Source organism: Cibotium barometz, chromosome 25 (genome assembly GCF_041138505.1).
Source record: "Cibotium barometz isolate CiBa-2024 chromosome 25, ASM4113850v1, whole genome shotgun sequence".
Lineage (NCBI taxonomy): Eukaryota > Viridiplantae > Streptophyta > Polypodiopsida > Cyatheales > Cibotiaceae > Cibotium > Cibotium barometz.
The window spans coordinates 32986822-32999260 of record NC_141070.1 but is presented as its reverse complement, the minus strand read 5'-3'; the positions used below and the strand labels follow the sequence as shown (position 1 = coordinate 32999260).

Here is a 12439-nt window from a genome sequence, read left to right as displayed (position 1 = left end):
GCCTATATGTAAGCGATGGATAGGTCGCCTGTGCAGTCAGATCCGGCCCAAGGTGGCGTCTGCATAGCCGTCTATAAGCAAGAGGAGGATCACCCACGAATGATGGAAAGGTCACACATGCAACTGCTGGCCGGCCCCCCTAGCTTGCATGGAGGTGGCCAGTTCCCAAAGGTTCCAAGGTGGGGGGTGGGTAGGTGGCCATGCACCCACCCCCACTCACATGAGGGGTTCCCTTTCCCACCTTGACTCAAACGTGGGTACCCAAAATTCTAAAAGTACCATGAAATATTGGGAAAGGTGCCCACTCATTAATGAGTGTGAAACTGCAACCTTATAAAAAACAAAGGTTAAAAAGAATACTAAGAAATAAACAAATGCAATACACTTACCACCTGTTCACACGCAATAAAACTCGTCACAGAAGACAGAGCAAACTTCATGACTCACTGGCAGGCGTCCCCGCTCAGTAAGTGGCACGACAAACAAGCAAACACAAGAATACAAGTCATGCGAAAACAGTTCCAAACATGCAAAACATGAATGCATGTGCAAACAGTATCATGGACATATCTCCCGTTCATGGAACAAGTACTAAACATTTCTATCGGGCACAATAATGGCACGACAGAAAACATAAATCCCGGTCTTCCTATGGAGTGACAGTCCCATAGGTAAGACACAGATCCAGGCACGAGCCTCCCTATGGAGTGACAATCCCATAGGCAAGACACGGCACAAATACTGGCTCTTCCATGGCGTGACAATCCCATGGATAGAACACAGTCCAGGTCATACACAGGTGGCACTAGTCTGGCTCCCGTCCATGTTATGCAAAAAAAAAATACTGGCCCCTTCAAATGAGACACCGGCCTGGCCTCAAGCCTGGCCTCAAGTGAACGAGACACAAATGTGGAGATGGACCAAATGGTCGGCCAATTGGTGACATCCCCCCGGGCTTCTAAAGAGTTGTCCTCAACTAAAAAGCCTCAAGATATGCCTGCAACAGTTGTGGGTAGTCAACAAAATAATCCTCATTGATCCACTTTGCATCAATGGGCAAATAGTTCTTGAACTTCACAAGGTATCGCCGAGAAAGCTTTCCTACAGGTAGCTTTCTGTCCTTGTAAAAGACAATCTGTTCAGGATGGAGGATCTCCTCAAGCTCATCAATCTCTAGCGGATCTTCTGTGATGACAGGCTCGTCAGGAGCTGGCCCGACATATTTCCGAAAAAGACTCACATGAAATGCATTGTGAATCTTCCAATGACTAGGTAAAGCAAGCATGTATGACACTTCATTGATCTTTTGAATCACCTTGAAGGGTCCATAATAGCGAGGAGAAATCTTAGGATATGGTCCTTCTCGTCCTGGCCTCTTCCGAAGCCTAGCTTTCTCATATTTCAGCAAAACCCAATCACCTTCTTTGACTTCCATGTCCCTTCTATGCTTGCAGCAACCATTTTATGCTTATCTTGTGACCTTGCAATGGCTGTCCATACCTGAGCAAAGGCTACATCCAAGTCACGAACATACTCATCAGCTGCAAAAATCTCATCCTTTGTACGAAGGATGGGTGGCAATACCACTCTGCCATAAAGAATCTCAAACGGGGCCTTACCCATGGTGGAGGCATTGATCGTATTGTTGTAGGCAAACTCAACAAGTGGAAGATACTTCTCCCATGTAGTCTCTTGATCTGCCACATAACACTTCAACAAATCCAACACGGCTGAATTTGCAGCTTCACTTTGGCCATCCGTTTGGGGATGATAAGCTGATGAAAACTCAAGTTTAGTGTCCATGTTATCAAATAAAGCCCTCCAGAAGAGGCTCGTAGTCCTGGGATCTCTATCCCCAACAATGGATTTAGGCATACCATGGATCTTCATGCAAAAATTTCACCTCTTGCTCTTGTGCCTGCAAAAGCTTTCTCATATGCTCCAATTCAGCCCTCATTGCATCAGGCTCTTCTTCTTGCATAACTGTCTTTCCACGAGATAGTTGTCCCCTTGAATCACTATCATTCACCCTCTCAAGGGGCTTGTGCCTTCCCTCTAAAGCATCAGAACCACGCGAGGCACTTGATGGGCCCCTCGAATTAGGCACTTCCAAAGGGTTTCCTTGGCTGTCCATTGTGTTAAGTGTGCTAGAAGCGGGGTGTCCAATACACAGGTTTATTTTCTCACTAAGAAGAGGGAAATAACCGTGCTCTGATACCAATGAAACCGATCCCGTCAAGTGGGAATAGACTCCATTGGACACCCACACGCGTAATAGCACAACTTAAATTTCACAATATAAATGAACAACTCAATAACAACTGAAAACTGAAATGAAATGAAATGTTGATCAATGGACACCAGCATTGGGGCCGGAACGGGCCGACCCCCCCTCAATATATGATATATTATTGGGAGTATTTAAAAGAAACAATGCTCCATGGGTTCAATGAACCAGATGATGTCCATGTACAACTAAGATGAAAACAGTTACCAAACAAGTTCTAGGACCACGCACAAACAGGCACTCCCGTACTAACGCCTGGCTCTCCCGATCTTGGCACCCATGGACCGTGGTTCTTCAGAAGCTTGGACTACCCCGCACCGAACGGGTGTTAGCAGCAGAGAGTATCCCTTATAAGTTTTACATCAAAGACCTTTGCTTAAATCTCCATCCACTTACCTTGCAAAATAATGGATATGGCCTTCAGAAGTAGTAGGCACCCACGTATGAAAGGAGAAGTCTCTATTACTGCTGTTGACTGCCAGCCCGCAGGTGAGAGAGTCACTTGTAGCTCGCTAGTGGGAGAACAAATATTAGAGGCGCCTAAGTGCAGCTGCATAGGGGCTAGAGAAGGACACCTGGGCGCAGTCGCCTGCTGGCAAGAGAGAGGAGTCCTGTGCGCAACCGCCTGCTAGGTGGAGAGGGTGGCGTCTGGGTGTAGCTACCTGCTGGCCATAGAGGAGCGAAGTCTGCTGTGCGCAGCCACCAGCAAAGCGGAGAGGGTGGTGTCTGGGCGCAGCCGCCTGCTAGCCAGAGAGGAGCGAAGTCCGTGCGCAGCCACCTACAGGACAAGAGAGGACAACCACCTACAGAGCAAGGTGGAGGAGGTGGCGTCTAGGCGCAGCCGCTTGCTGGCCAAAGAGAGCAGTGATATCTGTGCGCAGCCGCCTGCTGGCCAGAGAGTGACGTCTGGGCGCAGCCGCATGCTGGCCAAAGAGTGGCGTCTGGGCGCAGTCGCCTGCTGGCCAGAGAGGAGTGGGAGGACCCGCAAGGCAAGAGCACAGCCGCCCTGCTGACCAAGAGCAAGGTCGCCTATATGTAAGCGATGGATAGGTCGCCTGTGCAGTCAGATCTGGCCCAAGGTGGCGTCTGCATAGCCGTCTATAAGCAAGAGGAGGATCACCCACGAATGATGGAAAGGGCACACGTCCAATAGCTGGCCGGCCCCCCTAGCTTGCATGGAGGCAGCCAGTTCCCAAAGGTTCCAAGGTGGGGGGTGGGTAGGTGGCCACGCACCCACCCCCACTCACATGAGGGGTTCCCTTTCCCACCTTGACTCAAACGTGGGTGCCCAAAATGGGTGCCCACCCTTCTAAAAGTACCATGAAATATTGGGAAAGGTGCCCACTCATTAATGAGTGTGAAACTGCAACCTTATAAAAAACAAAGGTTAAAAAGAATACTAAGAAATAAATAAATGCAATACACTTACCACCTGTTCACACGCAATAAAACTCGTCAGAAGACAAAGCAAACTTCACGACTCATTGGCAAGCGTCCCCGCTCAGTAAGTGGCACGACAAACAAGCAAACACAAGAATACAAGTCATGCGAAAACAGTTCCAAACATGCAAAACATGAATGCATGTGCAAACAGTATCATGGACATATCTCCCGTTCATGGAACAAGTACCTAACATTTCTGTCGGGCACAATAATGGCACGACAGAAAACATAAATCCCGGTCTTCCTATGGAGTGACAGTCTCATAGGTAAGACACAGATCCAGGCACGAGCCTCCCTATGGAGTGACAATCCCATAGGCAAGACACGGCACAAATACTGGCTCTTCCATGGCGTGACAATCCCATGGATAGGACACAGTCTCCAGGTCATACACAGGTGGCACCAGTGTGGCTCCCATCCATATGACACCATCCTGCTAACACACGGGTGGCACCAGTCTAGCTCCCGTCCATGTTATGCAAAAAAAAATACTGGCCCCTTCACATGAGACACCGGCCTGGCCTCAAGTGAACGAGACACAAATTTGGAGATGGACCAAATGGTCGGCCAATTGGTGACAGTAACTCGCGGTGCCCAGGAGACTAGAGCCTTAGACACACTTGTTGATACTATCAATGCATATTAAAACATTTAAACATGGCCACAACCTTAACACATATCCATCATCACTTTTCATAAAACATAAAAGCTGGACAAAACATCCACAAATGCTGAAAATGGAGCTTGCACGTGTGACACCGGATAGAGGCCGGAATAGGCTGACCCCCTCCCCCCCCTTTGGAGTATTTTATTACCCAAGGAGAATAATATCATGTACAAGCTTTGAGGGCCTTACTCTCCCCACAGGAGATGCCGGATTATCCATATACAAATGCCATAACACAGCCCAACACGAGGCAACCAAGCCAGAACATAGGCTGTAGAGATGCCGAGCCAACAACATAATCCATATACCTCCAATGGCTGGTACAATAGGTACAATGGCTGGTACAGTCGGTATGATGGCTGGTACATCAGGTACAGTGATTGGTACAGTAGGTACAATGGTTGGTACAGCTAGTACAGAAGCTGGTACAATTGGTACAATGGGTGGTATAGCAAGTACGACAAGTATAAGGACTGGTACAGCTAGTACAATGGCTGGTACAGTAGGTACAAAGGCTCGTACAACAAGTACAATGGCTAGAAATCATAATCAATGATTAAATACCCTTGCCTTCAGTATTTCTTCGCGATGGAAGCCTCCAAAACAGTCCCCAACAGCCGGTATTCTTCATGGGCAGCCTTCAAGAGAGAGAGAGAAAGAGAGTAGCCATCATTAGGGAAGCCTTCAACGGTGGTAGAGGCTAGTGTGCAGCAAGAGAGCCTCTATTAATGAAGAGAGAGGGCTCCAATTTATAGATTTGGGCCTCCCATGAGCTAAAATGGCAAGAGAAGGCTACAATGACAAGTGGAGAGCCACACAATAGCTGAAGTGACAAGTGTGAGGCCACTTGTCTCACTTTGATCCACTTTCTAACAAGTGTCAGGCCACTTGTCTCACTTTGGTCCACTTTCTTGCCACATGTCCCAATCTAAGAGATGGGTCCTTCCATAAACTTTATCTCTAAAAATATCCCAACTGGTAGACATTCTGTCATAGGCACTTTGCCAACTCCTGGTATCTGCTCAATTCCAGATGTAATGACGCGAACAGAATTTCCATTGGAGTCGGGCCAAAAATAGCAACTTTCCTAAATTTTAGTAATGTGGTCCTTTGTATTCAAGGATAATCCCCCATTCCCAAAGCTTGTACTTTCCAAATATTTAGACATCCTGGAGTCCACCAGACTCCTTTCATACTGGGAAATGTCCAAGCTTGTAAACCTAAGTCGATCATCTCAAACTCCTTTGACAAGGTAGCCTTCGTCAGAGCTATGTGCTCCACATGACCGCTAGTGAGAATAAGATCATCCACATAAAGGATAATCAAAGTGACCATACCGTGTTCCCAAAAGGGATACAAGTTAGGATCTACAACTGATCTCTGAAAACCAAGAAGGAATCAATCTTCTGATTCCAAGCCCTGGGAGCCTGCTTAAGACCATACAAGGCCTTCCATAACTTGTAAACCATCCCCTTTGATCCTGGAACCTCAAAGCTTGGAGGTTGCTAAACATACACCTCCTCCTGCAAGTCACCATTAAGGAACGTAGATTTTACATCCATCTGATACACCGGCCCCACCGTTGAGAAGAGGTAAGGGCAAGAAATGTCCGAATCGTGGTCATCCTTGCTGTCGGTGCAAAGGTATCCTCATAGTCGATGCCAAGGCACTAAGCATAGCCCTTAGCCACAAGTCTGGCCTTGTGCTTGTCCACCGACCCATCAAACGTATTCTTGGTCTTATAGACCCACTTGACACCAATGAGACTGACTATTTTGATGGCCTCGGAACCAATTCCCAAGTGTTATTCTTCTCAATGGCTTCAAGTTCCACTTGCATGGCTTTCCTCCAAATCTCCTAGGAAAGAGCTTCCTTAACGGAAGTGGGCTCTTTGTCCCGAACGATACGAGCCATCAAAGCATAGTTCACCTGTAACAACTCCTCTGATTGACTTTTATCACGAACTCTATGCAATCTTCGAGGTCCATCCTCTATGGTCCACTCGGAGGGATACTTTGTAACACCCAACTCCCAAATGGTGTCCAACAACCACTTTGGAGATGTGCCTCCTGCTGCTCCTGGGGCTCATCTCCAGCCTCAAGGTCAACCTCTACAACTGACTGAGGCTAGCCAGCTAGAACAATAACCTAGGAGTCATCCTCAGGCTCATCTGGTTCTCCAAGATGTGGTGACTCATCAACAATGGAAGCTGGAACATGCTCATCAAAGACAAAATCCCTCCTGACAACAACCTCGTTCCGCTCTAGGTCATATAACCTGTAGCCTTTGGAAAGAGAGTTATATCCCACAAATACAAGCGTCTCGGACTTTGAGTAAAGCTTCCCCCTCTACTTCTTTGGAATGTGAACATAGACATCACTCCCAAAAACACTAAAATGGGAGACATCTGGTTACCTGCCAAAATAAGCTGTCATCTTTGGTATTGAAGTCGTCCGAGATTGGTTGAGGGTATGGACAGCCGTAGCGCTCAACTTAAAGGCGAACTTGTATTGGCCAGCTCCCGCTTGATGCCATGCTGCACAAAATTGCACAAAAGCATTAGAAGAGAACTCTCCTCCTTTGTCAGCCCGAAGAGTCTTTACCTGCAATCCAAACTCCTTCTCCACCATAACATGCCACTCCTTGAATCGTGCAAAGGCTTGGTCCTTCTAAGAAAGAAAATAAACCTATGTAAACCTGCTACAATCATCCACAAGCAACATAAAGTACAAAGAACCTCCCAAAGATGGGGTCTGCATAGGTCCACACAAATCAGTGTGTACCAACTCCAAAAGTTTCAAAGCCCGCCTAGTAGCCTGCTTCAGAGAAGATTCCTTGTGCTGCTTACTACGAATGCAAGAACTACAGTATTCCTGTCTATTACCAACATCTGGCAAGCCATATGATGTTAAGCGCAAACGCGCATTGATTAGCCCTCGAGCTAGTCATAACATCGTGACAATAGACACTTGGGTGTCATTGGGACAACCTAAACTCATCCCTACAAGCAATAGTCTTGCAAGAAGAGCCAATGGACAAAACATTGAAGTTCCAGGTTACTTTAGATACACAACTCAAACAATCGATGGCAATATGGAATTTACATTCCATGTTACCCTAGATTCCCTTGAGTATGATGTTGTTCTTGGCGAAACTTGGGTAGATGAATCGTTGTATTCACTAGATGAATCCATGCAAACGGTCACCTTGAACACTCTTGCAAGCACTGTAAAATTGCTCTTACGGGAGGAAGAAACCTTACAGGAGCTAGAACTTCCAACATATCTTACTGAAAAGATTCCTAGGATTCTGGTTAGATTGGAAATTGCAAATAAAATCACCACAGCTCAAGCACAGCTTTACCCAACACGAGAACACAATCTCATGACCCTCGAGCTATGGGATTTGTTAGGTGAACCAACACTCACAGCACATCCTGAAAGGATTACCTTTACAGCCCGCCACAACAGCACATCCACATTCAAGTGGCCAAAACAGAAATGCCACAAATCACCAAGTTGAGTACTTGTCAAAGAAGAGAGTACTGAGAGTTTGTAAATCCCATTCTCCACTCTGCCTTCCCAAACAACCTGGCCTGTTGCTTTGTCCAACATAATGCTCATCAAACTCCACCCGTATGCCAGCCTTGCAAACCTCATGCACTAACAAAAGATGAAAACCAAGATCTAGGACATATAGAACTTAGGAGGAATGCTTCCCCCTTTGCCATCGGGAATAATCTCCAACCTTCCCTCACTGTGAATCGGGATAGTGGAGTTGTCACCAATGAAGATGTGACCTGTCTGCCGTCGAAGATCCTGTAATAACTCTTGGGAAGGAGTCATGTGCCTAGAAGCACCACTATCGAGAATCCACTCCCGAGTATCCGTGGGGCGGGATGAGCCCAACTGCCTCCCAGCTCAAAGAAGATGAAGCATCGGTGTCCATAATCTCAAGTGCACAAAAGCTAGAGTCTTTGCAGTTGCTCAGCACTCTTCTCGGTACTCCGTTGAGGACACTTCCTCCAATAGTGACCCTTCTGGCCACAATGGTTACAGGTCCGCTCGGCCTTCAAAGCATCACGCTCTGAGTCGGGCTTCTTCTCAGAAGACTTCTCCGATAAAGACTTCCCTTTGTCCTTTTTGTTGTTGTTGTTGTGGCCTTTCAACTGTTGGCCAGTCAAGGCCTCAAAACCTCCCCCCTCTAGAGGGTTCGTAAACCACTCTTCCTAGTCCAAGATCATGGACACAAGCTCCTCCCAGGTGATGGTGCTGAGCCTCCCATTGGTGATCAAAGAGGAATAGAAAGCCGAATACTGCGAGGTCAGATGAGACAACAAAGTGATGGCCATGTCCTCTGAAGATATCTTCTTCCCAGCCTAAAGAACCTCCTGCTAAAGAGCCTTGAGCTTGTTGATGTGCTCCCGCATCATCGAAGACTTTGCAAGATTCATCCCTCGCATCTGTACTTCCAAGGAAATCGGCTTAATGGGTGATACCCTGTTATACAAAGAAGCCAAGTGCTGCCAAATCCCTTGGGCCAGCGTCATGTGTTTGATATGATTAATCACCTGGGGTGTGCAATTAAGGAAGATGAAAGAACGCACATGGGCATTGACACGATCCCATAACTGAGCCTAAGCCCCAATTTGTACCCAAGAACTCGACTCATTTCCTGAGGAGTCTTACTTTCCTGCATTTCCTAGTAGAAGGTAAAATCTCCCTGTCCTCCAACTCTGGCCGTGGAACACCAACCACAATGAAATTAGCTAAGTCATAAGACTCCAAGACAAACTCCATCATTACCTTCCATATGCCATAGTTGGTCCCGTCCAACTGTCAATCCATCGGGAATGTGGGGAGTGTGGGGATCTTCACATGCTTCTCAGCCATCTCAAGCAAATCTGCCATCTCAAGAGTTCACAAGGTCTTGTGAAGGGACGGTGGGTGGGAAAAAAAATGAAGAAGAGGCTGCAAACACTATGCAAGGTGGCTGTCCAACAGTGATGACCGCCTTCTACCAGTTCTCCAAGTCCCGAACAACCCAAGAATTCTCCAATCAGCACCAAAATGTTAGCATATTCATCCCCAAATTTTGCCCATGTATGGTGTCCCCTTTTGATGCCTTTTATGGCCCTTGGTTGTGGGCTGGCCACCCCTATTTTTCCCCTCTTTCTATGCATTTTCTTGGTATTTTTCCCAGGTCGGGTGACTTATCTCTAGTCGGCCAGCTCTTGTTTGTCCAGTCGGCCAGTTGCTTTGTTCCAGTTGGCCAGCCCTCATGACCTATATGTGGGCTAGCCTCTTCATTTTTTATATAGTTTGGTTGTCTTTTGTATCCCTCACTTATGAGACCTTTTATGTCTCTTTCTAGTGACCGCTTCATTGCACTAGTGTGCTAATTTGAGAAGTGCAAGAGAGAGAGAGAGAGATATGAAGCAACTACTGAGCACTCTTTCATGGTATCATCGCTCTAGGTTCAGAGTTACTCTGTTGTCCTAGTTTCTCCTCAGCCTTCAGCACCTTCTCTTCTGCGTTTTTCTTCTCAGTTCTGCTGGTCGGCTTGCCTCTTCCAAGCACTTCTCCATTACAGTTTGTGGTCATCCTTCTTCAATTTTCAACCCCCCGAGATTCTTGTACACCTGTCGGCTACTCTGTTTCAAGGCAGCAGCATTGTTTGTGCTGCATTTTTTCCTCTACAGGTGTTTTTTGCAGAAGTTGGTTTTCTGATTTGAGAATTGGTGGCATCCAGTACCTATGGAGGACACTTCTTCTTCTGAGATTGTGCGTTTTTCTTGAGGAGAGCCCAAGTTACAGTGAGGACTTTCCTAGTTGATGCCTTTCCTTCTTGCACCTTCTTACAGCATATTCCCATGCCCTCTGTGGCCTTTTCTCTCTATATCAAATCAGCATTTTTTTTGCTTCCCTCTTTTGGTGGCCTCGAGATTGGAGGTACAATCGACAGAAGCTTCAGCGTTTTTGCTACAGGAGGATTTTCAGGTGCTATCCAGCCTCTTAGGGCTGCGTTTTGGTGGGAGGAAGGGATCTACATCAGTGTTTTCTGATTTGGACAGTTTTGAGCATATGAGGTTTTGTCCTATTGGTTGGATCAACGATGATAGTTTCAGATTTGGCTCCCGTACCACTTTCTTGTTATTTCTTGGATGAGCCAGACAAGTTGGATGGTGGTAACTTTCAGTCATGGAAGTTGCAAGTTACTTCTATTCTCAAGGAGTATGGTTTGATGGAGTTTCTCTCATACAAGAATCGGTGCTTCCCGGACCTTGCCTCTGCAGAGGATGTGTGTCGGTGGAGGAAGACTGACAGACAGATCTTTGGCTTTCTCCTCCTGAATTGTCAGGATTCGGTTCTTCGACACTTCATCTCTGCTCCTGATGACCTATATGGTGATGCCAGTGAGCAGATGGTTTCGGCTTCTGGGTGCTATGCACCAGTGATCTTGTGGATACTTAATTTGGAGATGTTGTGTTCCTGCAGAGTGAAGGATAGTGGGCTAGTTTTTCTCAATGCATCTGAGGAGTTTGTTTCTCCTGTTGCCTTGCCTGCAGTTTCTGTGCATACTTCTCCTTGCCAGGATGATATCTCTTGTAATGTTTTTGTAACTCGCCCGAGAAGCGTGAGAGTGGGTGTGCATCGCTTTGACCATGAGCACAATTAAACATTTTGGCATTTAATCATAGCCATTAAACAATCCACATAGCTGAAAATAAAAGTTGCACAATTGACACCACATAGAGGCCGGAATGGGCCAACCCCCCCTAGGAGTATTTCATTATCCAAGGAGAAATATAACATGTACAAGCTTTGAGGGCCTTACTCTCCCCATGGGAGATGCCGGATTATCCATATACAATCATAAACCTGTCCTCCATCCAATATGGCTATCTAACATGTCCTTCCATAGGCGCACAAACATGTATAACAGCCCACATGGCTCTTCCATACGCGCATAAACTTGTATGATAGCCCATATGGCTCTTCCTCCACGAGCACATAAACCTATAAACCAGCCCATGTGGCTCATCCATGAACTCATAAACATGTAAACCAGCCCATGTGGCTCATTCATGAGCTCATAAACCTGTATAACAGCCTATATGTCGCATCCTTGAGCGTCAAAACCTATAAACCAGTCCATGTGGCTCATCCATGAGTGCATAAACTAGTATAACAGCCTGTATATCACATAAAACCAGAAATTTCAACAAGATTTAGGACTGTTTTGCTGAAAACAGCCATCTGGGGTGTGCAAGATGGTGTAGAGTAGTGAAAATCATCTTCCCCAAGCTGGATATGGCTATGGTGGGCTTAGAAATGAAGAGAAATGCTGAAAAATCAGAGTTTTCAGCCTCCAAAAACCTGCTTGAAGCTCAAACTCGCCCAAGAGATAACTCTCTCATGTTCAAATAAGCAAGAAAATGCTACAATGCCATGTGTAGAGCTGAATCGACAAGTTGAGGACACTTGTCTCACTTTTATCTTCTTATCTGCCACATGTCCCAAATCCAAAGGCCAAAAATTCTGCAATCTTCAATTCTAAAAATATCCTAGATGATAGCTAATTTCACATCGGCGCTTTGGCAATACTCAATCTCTGTCGAATTCCAAAGGTAATGACGAAATTCCATCGGAGATTGCAAAAAATAGCAACTTTCCCTAAAATTTAGAAGATGATCTCTTTATGTTCCACCACATGAGAAATACATGTAAGCACCATGTAGAAACTTGTTTCATTGCTCGATCTCCCCCAAATCCTCAAGAGTTCGGCATACATACTTTCCACTTGACACTTGAGCTCCAAAACCTATTTATGTGTCCAAGTAACCGTCTCGAGTGCCTGGACTATGCTACGAACACTCGATCCTCTGGATTGGATAATCCCCCATTCCCAAAGCTTGTACATTCTTGATCTTTTGGGCATCCAAAGCCCTTCCACACACATGAATTCTGGAGATGCCCGATATGGTGATAGTTTTTGAGGAAGATAGTGAGCTATCTTTGCTCATCACAGCTTTTGAGGGG

General features: G+C 46.2%; 1 protein-coding gene across 1 annotated transcript in view; it reads left to right on the top strand.

Moving 5' to 3' along the window:
- The window catches only part of LOC147624484 (uncharacterized), a 97726-nt gene that overhangs the window by 50778 nt on the left and 34509 nt on the right, over positions 1 to 12439 (top strand). The gene's annotated exons all lie outside the window — the stretch shown is intronic.